This window comes from Astatotilapia calliptera, chromosome 15, assembly GCF_900246225.1.
Source record: "Astatotilapia calliptera chromosome 15, fAstCal1.2, whole genome shotgun sequence".
Classification (NCBI taxonomy): domain Eukaryota; kingdom Metazoa; phylum Chordata; class Actinopteri; order Cichliformes; family Cichlidae; genus Astatotilapia; species Astatotilapia calliptera.
Window position 1 is genome coordinate 33,552,133 of NC_039316.1, and position 9,384 is coordinate 33,561,516.

Genomic DNA, 9,384 nt, shown 5'->3' on the forward strand with positions numbered 1-9,384 from the left:
ATGGATCAATCTATGACACCCATAAAATTACATTTTCATTATTTCACTGGGTGAGTTTTGTAGAGAAGTCTGATTATTTTGGATGGACAGAGACAACAAATCAAACATCCAACAGATAACACTGATCTTTTTTTTAATGCTTTAAAGTTGAAGAGAAATGCTGGAGTCTGAAGAAAATGATCTTCTGTGTGAAGTTAGACTGGGCAACAGAGAGTTCACCCAGTCCAAAAGATGTGGGGAACAAGTCCAGGAGGGAATTAGGGTTCGGCAGAGGCGTAGTACACTCCATGATCATTAAATTTTATTTTATTTTTTTCATTTCTGTCCCTAGACAAGACACAATTGAGCACACAACTCTCCGTAAAACTGTTAATTAGTGAGCGTTCATTAAGTCTTTATGCTAAATGGAAATAATATTCTGGTATTCTGTGTTTTAACTGCTCTGTGGGCCAGGATCAGAAACTGCACAAGAAGTATATGTGAAAACTGATAGAGGACATCAAGTACTGGAATGAGTGTTTAAAACACATATCAAGGAGCAAAGACTAATCAAGACAAGTGAATAAAAATGTGACATTATTATTTTGACTAGATAGTTTTAGCAGTAAAAGGTTAACGTCTCAAAAACATGTGTAAACATGGTGACTGCTTTGTAAGGTTAGCTCTAACATCTCAGCCATAGATTAAGTGCAGTCCAGATATTAAACAGTAAAAATGTTGTTTTTTCTGAACCTTTCAGTTTATTCCTTTTATGTCATTAAAGCATTTGATTTAGTATTTCCCAAAAGATCATGATGACATAAGTCATTTGGCACAGATTTTACAAGGTGATGGGGGTAAATCCTGGCCAGGTTCATCAGTCTTTCTTTACAGACTACTAACCAAACATATTTGTAGTTGCAGAACTAATCATATCAGTATCCCCCTGATACTCAGTCAGTCCAGTCAGGACAATGTGGAAAAAATCCAATATTGTAGATCCTGAAGCCCCAGGTCTTCATCCTATTCTAAGTTAAACAGGATCTCAAGCACAGTTAGTGCATTCCCAGACATTCAAGTACATTCATAATTGTGTGTTTATCCTATTAGGTAGTCTTCTTTCTAGGATAAAGGTGTTGCAGACACTTATTCAGACAACATTTCAACATTCATACCTTTATTTAAGATCAGCTTTCACAGCAGAACAAATTAACTGCTGGTTTTAAGGCTACACCCTAGTAACACATTTGATGATCACATTTCATTATTGTCTGTTGTATTACCATTAATGCAGACAGTATATATTTTTTTCTAATGCACAACCATCTCTGTCTGTTTTTTGAAACCAGGTACTCAAACACAGTTAAGCAGCATATGATGTTTCCTCCTTCACAAACAAAATACCAACTGGCTGAAATGATCCATTTGTAGCATTTATGCACCCTTAACACCATACAAAAGCTGGTGCATGAATGTAGATATATACACGCCTATACATACTTCAAAGCAATTTTATTTAAAATAATCTAGTTACATAATAATCCCATCACTAGTAAAATGAAAAATACATCTGTATTAAATATGTTGGCATATACTGTTTACGTTTTAGACATCCCCAAATGGTGATGTTTACAGTATAAATGTTACATTGCATCATTTGATGGACTGAAGCCAGGTTTACTGTAATTAGGAACAATATCATAAGTTTAATTTCAGATAAATAAATATATAAATGTGCTGGGTTTTAAAGCAAGGTGCATTCATCCACAATACAAAGTTACCTTCCATATCAAAAAGCATGCATGTTATTGTCAGGTGCACGCTGCTGACAGATAGATAAAAATGTGTGTGATTTGTTATTCAGGTAGTGGATGGTCAATTTCATCCCTTTATCTTGCATAGATGTAAACAAATATTGCTGTATAGAAATATACAGTGACTCCCATATTTCCCTTCGATTCATTTACAATAACAACATCTTCGACTCCTTTATTTTAAGAATACTACTGCAGGGCAGTTACTACATATTAGGTGCTTAATTGTGTGCATTGTTCCTTGTGCCCACAGTTTGGGCAATATTAACCCATGATGGAGGAACAAAGCTTGATAAAAAGATAGATGAAAGAAAAAATAAACTTCTTTCAGCTGTTCCATATTCACCAAGGGTCACCACAGCAGGTAGCTCCACATGTTTGATTTGGCAGATTTTTACACCGGATGTCTTTCCTTTTTTTTTTTTATTCATGTTTTGGATGGACAGAAACATTAACAGATATACAACAAGGAATAATCATATTGTCAGTTCTCTGTCCGTTTCTTAACAACAACCGACAAATAAGGGCTAACAATAACTAAAGAAATCCAAAAGGAAGACCAACAAACAAACAAACAAAAAAACACCAGCAAAAACAAAAGCAAAAGGGGCAAAACACCCAGGTGCCTAAAAACCCCAGACCTGCTCAAAAATATCTTCTCTCCCTTTAATTCTTTACACAACCCGTTCATATAATGCCATCTTAGACATTTGTTCAGTCCATTCCCTGAGAGAACAGGGGCTGGATGACTTCCAGTGCCTCAGTATTATCCTGCATCCTGTTATGAAAGCCAGACGCATCCATAGTCTCTGTCTTCTGGAGAGGATACTGTTGTCAGGTAACAGACCCAGGACACACACAGCTGGAGACTTCGAACGATTAAGTTTAAAAATATCATTCACCAAGTTAATGATCCCGTCCCACAAATAATCATTTTTCCGGCATGTGTACAACATATGAACTAGGGTCCCGGCTTCCTCATGACATTTCCAACAGGTGTCATTATCCACAAGCTTCAGCCTGACTAATTTACTGGGAGTCCAGTAATTTCTGTGAAGCAACTTGTACTGGATAAGTTGAGACTGTGTTTCAGGTGAGCAAACATACCATGATGAAACCAGCTTCTTCCAACTGTCCTCTAAAATCTGAATTCCCAGATCCTTCTCCCAGCACTGCCTCAGCCCCCCCAAATTGGGAGAGTGCGCCTCTCTGAAGATCCTGTAGAATTTGGATGCCCTGATTCTATTAATGCCAGTAGCTGCAAACATCTCCTGAATACTAGATGGAGGGTCTGGGTTATTATTCAAAATGGTTTTAATACAGTATCTAAGTTGAAAAAACCTCCAAATTTCCCTTGGATCCAGATTAAATTCTCGTCTGATTTCTGCAAACGATTTCATGCCAGTCTGCCCAAATAAATCCCCCACCCGATTGATACCTGCCCTAGCCCAAGCCTCCCACCTGACCGGTTTCTTACCAATTAATATTTTCTTATTATACCAGATAGAGGCTCTAGAGGTAAGATAGGGGCTAATGTTGGTAAATTGGTGAGCTCTAAACCAGGTCTCTTGTATGAAAGCCAATACTGGATTTTTAGATGGTACTGGTCTTCACCTCTGAGTGAGGAAGGCCTCTAAAGATGAGGGAGCCACAAGACTTTCCTCAAACGCAACCCATGATGGCGTCTCCGTAAGGGAATTATGTATCTTAACTAACTGAGAGAGGGAGAAAGCATAGTGATACCAGACCATCTTGGGCATTGCCAACCCGTCACTATCTTTAGCAGCATATAGTTTGGACCCATTAAAAGATGGCTTTTGGCCTGCCCACACAAAACCCTACACACATGTATTATAAAGCTTTAGCAAATTATATGGGACTGCTATAGGTAACTTGAAGAAAGTACTGAAGTTTAGGAGCAATAATCATCTTCACCAAATTAATTCCGCCCAAAAGGGACAGATTTATTTTAACCCAATTCTGCAACAGCGGACGAATGTTTTGAATCACTGGGGAGATATTTACTTGCATTATGTTATCTAGACCAGGGGTTAAACCCTCGGGCATCCACTTGAACTGCCATGAGCTCCTAATGACTGGAGGACACAATTTAGAAATGGGCATAACTTCCGATTTAGACCAATTTATGGTGTAGCCAGAGATTACAGAAAAGGAATCAGTAATTGAGGAAATTGCAGGAACGGCCTGTTCTGGGTTACTTGAAATCAATAAAATGTCATCTGCATACAAAAAAGTTTTATGTTCTTCTTGACCCATATCCACCCCTCTGATTTTCTTACATTCACGTAGTGCAATAGCCAAAGGCTCCAAAAACAGGGCGAAAATGAGAGGTGATAAGGGTGAACCTTGTCTAGTGCCCCGACTTAACAAAAAGGAGGGTGACATTATCCCATTGGTAGTAACTGTAGCCATTGGATCTGTGTATACCACCTGAATCCACTGCCTGAAAATGGGACCAAAACCAAATCTCTTCAGCGTATAAAACAGAAAGGGATACTCAACTTTATCGAAGGCCTTCGCTGCATCTAAGGAGAAGGCGACGACAGGATCTAAATTATTCCTGCTCTTCCAGAATATATGCAATAACCTACGTAAGTTATCTGCAAAGCTTCTGTTTTTCACAAAACCGACCTGATCCCTATGCACCAAACAAGGAAGGACCTTCTCAAGCCTAAAGGCTAGTATCTTGGAAATAATCTTTTCGTCCACATTAATTAATGAAATTGGGTGGTAATTCCCACAATGCTGTAGGTCTTTCCCTTTTTTATGTAATAACGTGATCACTGCCGATCGCATACAAGTGGTAATCTCCCCCTTTGAAACGCATCTTGATATACCGACAGTAGTCTTGGAGCTAATTCGCCCACAAACACCTCATAAAAATCTGATGGAAATCCATCGTTGCCTGGAGATTTGCCCAATCTAAGACTACCAATTGCCTGCTTAACTTCAATTAGTGTGATCTTACCTTCAAATACAGTTCTTTGGTCTTCGGACAGGCTGGGAATAGAAGAAAAGAAATCTGACAGCCTCTGTTCCTCCACAAATCCATTGGAGGTGTAAAGCTCCTGATAGAATTTAGTAAAAGCATCATTAATTTCTTTTTTACTGGTGGTCAACTTATTATTATTACTAGGAACAAAAATAGATGTTATAAGGTTGCTAGATTTTACCTGCTTAACACTGTGTGAACATTTTACCTGTTCTCTCCCCTTGTTAAAAATACTTTTGATTTAGGCCAAACATTGCATATTCTGCTTTTTTCTGCAGTATACTATTCATCTCAAATGTAAATTTAGTTAATTTGTTCCACACTTCCCTCTCTGGGTGCAGCATGTGCTGTTTTTCGAGCTCCTTGATATCCTGTTCCAGCTTCATCAGCTTGTCCCTCTCAGCTTTTTTAATCAAGGAGCCATACTGGATAAGACGCTCCCTCAGGTAGGCCTTGAAAGCATCCCAGGTCATTCCAACATCATCAATAGAGCCCTCAAAGTGCAACCAAAACTCCTTCATCATTTCCCTTATACATTCACAGTGACCCTTATTCTTCAATAATGAGTTATTCAGACGCCACCTAGGTGACGGTTTAATATTATCATTACCAGAAAGAACAAGGTCGATGGGAGCATGATCCGTTACAGCAATATTACCAATAGAGGACCCAATAGCTTGACTCACCAGAGAGCGAGACACCAAGAAGTAATCTATCCTAGAGTAGGTTGAGTGAGGATGCAAAAAGAAAGTATAGTCTCTTTCTTGAGGATGAAGAAGTCTCCATATATCTACCAGGCTCAGTTCCTCTGACATCACGTCCACCGCAGCATTTACAGGGTCCTTACTTAGTCCAGGACGGGAGGATTTATCCAAAAATACATCCCTGACCCAGTTAAAATCTCCCCCAATTACAATATTTGTATTACCAATAGTCCGCACAGTGTTATAGACTTCGTGAAAAAATTTATGGTATAAACCAGACTTTCACAGTCTGCATCTTTATAGGTTTTTTTTCTGCTTTTGTTCACTCCTAGTGTGATTAAAAAAAACAATAACCGCAAACACAGAGCCCACTATTAGCTGCTTTCCCCCCTAAACAGTCAGTTGACTGAGAGAAATGCAATCCATTATTGTGAACGCTGAAGGAGATGTGCTCCATAGTCAAACTTATATTTCCTTAACTTACATCCTATGTTCTGTTTAATCCCTTTGAGGGAAAATTGGTTAAACCATTGCTCAACTTATGTCTGAATGACGGCAGATAATTCTAATGAAAAGGAAAATGACCCCGTAAGCACTTTGCAGCTGAGTTGAAGGCTCGTGGAAATAAGGTCAGGAGGTGTCCGGCGTGAGTATGCGTGCGGCCAGACATCCCATTTGGGACATCTGACAGACTCATCAGTGTAACTCAGGGTGTGAGCAGCAACTCCTGTATACTAAACAGAAGAAAAGTATTGGGTAGTGCTTCTTTTTTTTAAAACCGAGATTCCAGGGCTCATGCTTATATGGTTTTCTTTTATCCAAAAACAGTAGTTTAGCAATCGTGTAACTGTGTCCTTGACCTTTTTACCAGTTTGAGGAGTTCCCTGGTCCAGATATTTGGGATGGTTCAAATGCCGAGTCTCCAAATGCAAACAAAAGGATATTTTCCACTTTATATCTTGAATGTGTATAAATGAGATCGGATGATGTCCAATAAAAGTAATAAACAATAAATGTAAATCAGTTTTTTTAACTTTGCAGATTCATTTACCCACTCCGGTGAAAGCGATAAAAAAAACGATCATGACTTTAAAGAGATTATGAACAAAATGCAATACATTTTGTTTTTTACTACAGTAACAACTTTTCCAACTCTGATTCTCTGCAGGACCAACACGGACATCAGTTCAGACTGAAATCCAGTTCAGACGGCACACGCAACATGTTCAAGCTTGCACGGAGGCCTTTCATTAAATATAAGAAGATGGTTAAGGCGAGAGATTGCTATTCTGTCTTTTACATCGGTACAAAGGGAGGACTAAATGACATAAAAAAGAGAAAAGTTTTTAAAAAAATGAAGCTTTAAAACAGTTCAAGTATCTTTGTGTTTACGGGGAGAAGGGAATAACTGCGGCCGAGGCTCTGAAAAGAGACAGACGCTTCACCGATGACCTGGGCTACTTTGAGCTGGTTAACGAACGTAAGACTGAGTGCACAGACATAATAGATTGTCAAGACAATAAGAAATTCCAGATATGTTTTCCACAGGGAGCAGATACGGAAATTAAAGATGTAGCCATCCCAGGGCAGTAGAAACCTCCACACGCATCAAATAATGCAAAGCGCAGCGGTGGAATGACATCAGTCTTAGATGTAGCACGGCAGAACGGATTGAGTCTAAAAATGGCAATCAAAGAAACGGGCAGCAGCATTGACCGTAAGGAGGTTTACGATCTACTTTGTCAGCAGTATCCGCGTCTGAAACGATGGATGGAGAGTAGATTCCCTAAAAAATTTTTTCTGGAAGCACTGAAATACAGGAAGGAGACCTTTGGAAAGAGCCGACAGTCTTTTACCGAAATTCGCAGTGTTATGTTGCTGCTTGAACTGAGCGAGTCAGTTTGTCTCATAACTGGTTCCTTCATAAAGCAAGGCACAGGCTTTGTGCTATTTGACAACTTTATCTTGACCTACGCCCACTTATTCGACTACTGGGTTAAATCAAACACACCTAACTGGCATGAATTTGTAAACGTTACCATGGTCTTTAACTTTGAAGACCAAGAATCAGATTATGTCATACTTAAGCTGGAAACAGAGAAAGTGCCGCCAGGGCTCCTTAAGAGATTTGGGCCTGTACCTTCAGACAGCGGGGCCTGTGTCATCGGAGGAGGAGTGAAGAAAATGAGTCCTACGTGCGTCATCTCAGCACTGACTCAACAGAAATCTGCTGCGTCACCCCCCTGAACTCTCCATGCCCCAGGAACCCTCCCTCTTTGATATTTGCTGGAGCCACAGCTGTAAAAGCTGCTGGTCATGGTATCGGTTTGGATATCTGGTGAGAGCGAAACATGAAGATGAATCATCAGAGCCGAACAGGTGATGGAGAAATAGGTTTACCTTTTAGGTGACATAAATGAGTTGAAGGAAAGTTATGAGCTGTTTCTGAGAGACAAATGACACCAGGATCCTTTTCTAAGTAGCTGACAGCTGGTAACTGTGCAGGGGCAGCTCTAGCAAAGTTTTGCCAGGAGGCCAGGTAGGGCATTAACAGGGAAAGGGGGGCAAAATAAATACTTTTCTTTCTTATTCTCATTTAAAATGTCTAGCTTTTATTAAATAATTATCTGAATCTTACAACCAAACTTTTTATCTGATGTACAACGTATAGAAATCATACATATACCAACAAGACTGTACATCACTGTCAAAACAGCGTTTGTTTTCATTCAAAGGCTTTATGGCTTTTCCTATAATACCTGGTGGGCCGGTCTCTAGTCAAAATGCCCGTGCCGATTTTTTGTCCCACTCCAGCCCTGGGCACGACACGCAGTGAATTAATCTGAGAGGGTGCAATAAAAAAATAAATGGCCGGGCCAGCGGTGCACATCGCAAATTAGCTCACATAGACACATTTGTTGTACCGCTTCTTAATGACAGTATCTTAGCTAACACCCCCAACTACCAGATTCAGCTTGTAATTGGCTAAAAATCACTTAGCCTACTGGTGAGAGGGACGTTGCTAGCTGTCAGTTTTTTCAAGTGATATTGAAATTTCCACATTCCGACACTTCAAATGCTTCAGGAGCTCTCCGCTCAGCGCAGCAACTGTTAATATAGAGCATTACTAAATTTATTGCTAATGCAATTATATGGCACATTGACTTCTGAGGAAATTTTAGATGGCACTTGTCATCACAAAGGTTGCCTACCCCTGCTCTACATGTATGTTCATATAAAAGGAATGTCCCATATATAGGGCTGAGTATCGTCTGTCACTCGCAAGACTTTATCAAACGTGTAAGCATCACAGCAGACGCCTTTGTGTCAAAGTAGCTGAAGATAAAACACAGAAAAACATGAAGGTGATTTTCCTGGCCTGGGATTTTATAAAAAGTATATCAAAAACGAAAGAAAACCATTAATCAACATATGAACATTACCTATGAAGTTACAGCGGTTTTAGTAGAGACACGGCTAAGCATTTTGCATTTTGCATAATTTTAAAAAGTTTCAATTTGTTCAGTAGCCCATTGAACAGCAGAAATTATGTTTTCTTTTCGGAAGTAAGTAAAAGGAAAAAACAGTGTCCAACAGTGCTGTAAACAACGGTAGACTTGTGCGTAACAAAGAAGCGAATAAAACAGATTTTCAGACGGGAAACTGTTCTTGAAGTACAGAGAGAGCAAGAGGGAGAGAGCTGTGCATGACGTGTGATTTTATCGTGTTGGAAGCAAAACAGTAAAAGTCAGAGGGAGTCCATGACAGTGTTTATGTAAAGCGTAGTTTGGATCTTCTTTTGCTGCTGGTTTGGTCAATATTGTTTGGAGAGAGATAAAATTATCAGCTTTAGAATCAGCGCAAAAATTGCGTA

At 39.4% G+C, this 9,384-nt stretch overlaps 1 pseudogene; it reads left to right on the top strand.

Annotated features, from left to right (window-relative positions):
* The first annotated feature begins 6,732 nt into the window (after positions 1-6,732).
* On the top strand, positions 6,733-7,757 carry LOC113006965 (protein FAM111A-like; annotated as a pseudogene).
* The last annotated feature ends 1,627 nt before the right edge of the window (positions 7,758-9,384 follow it).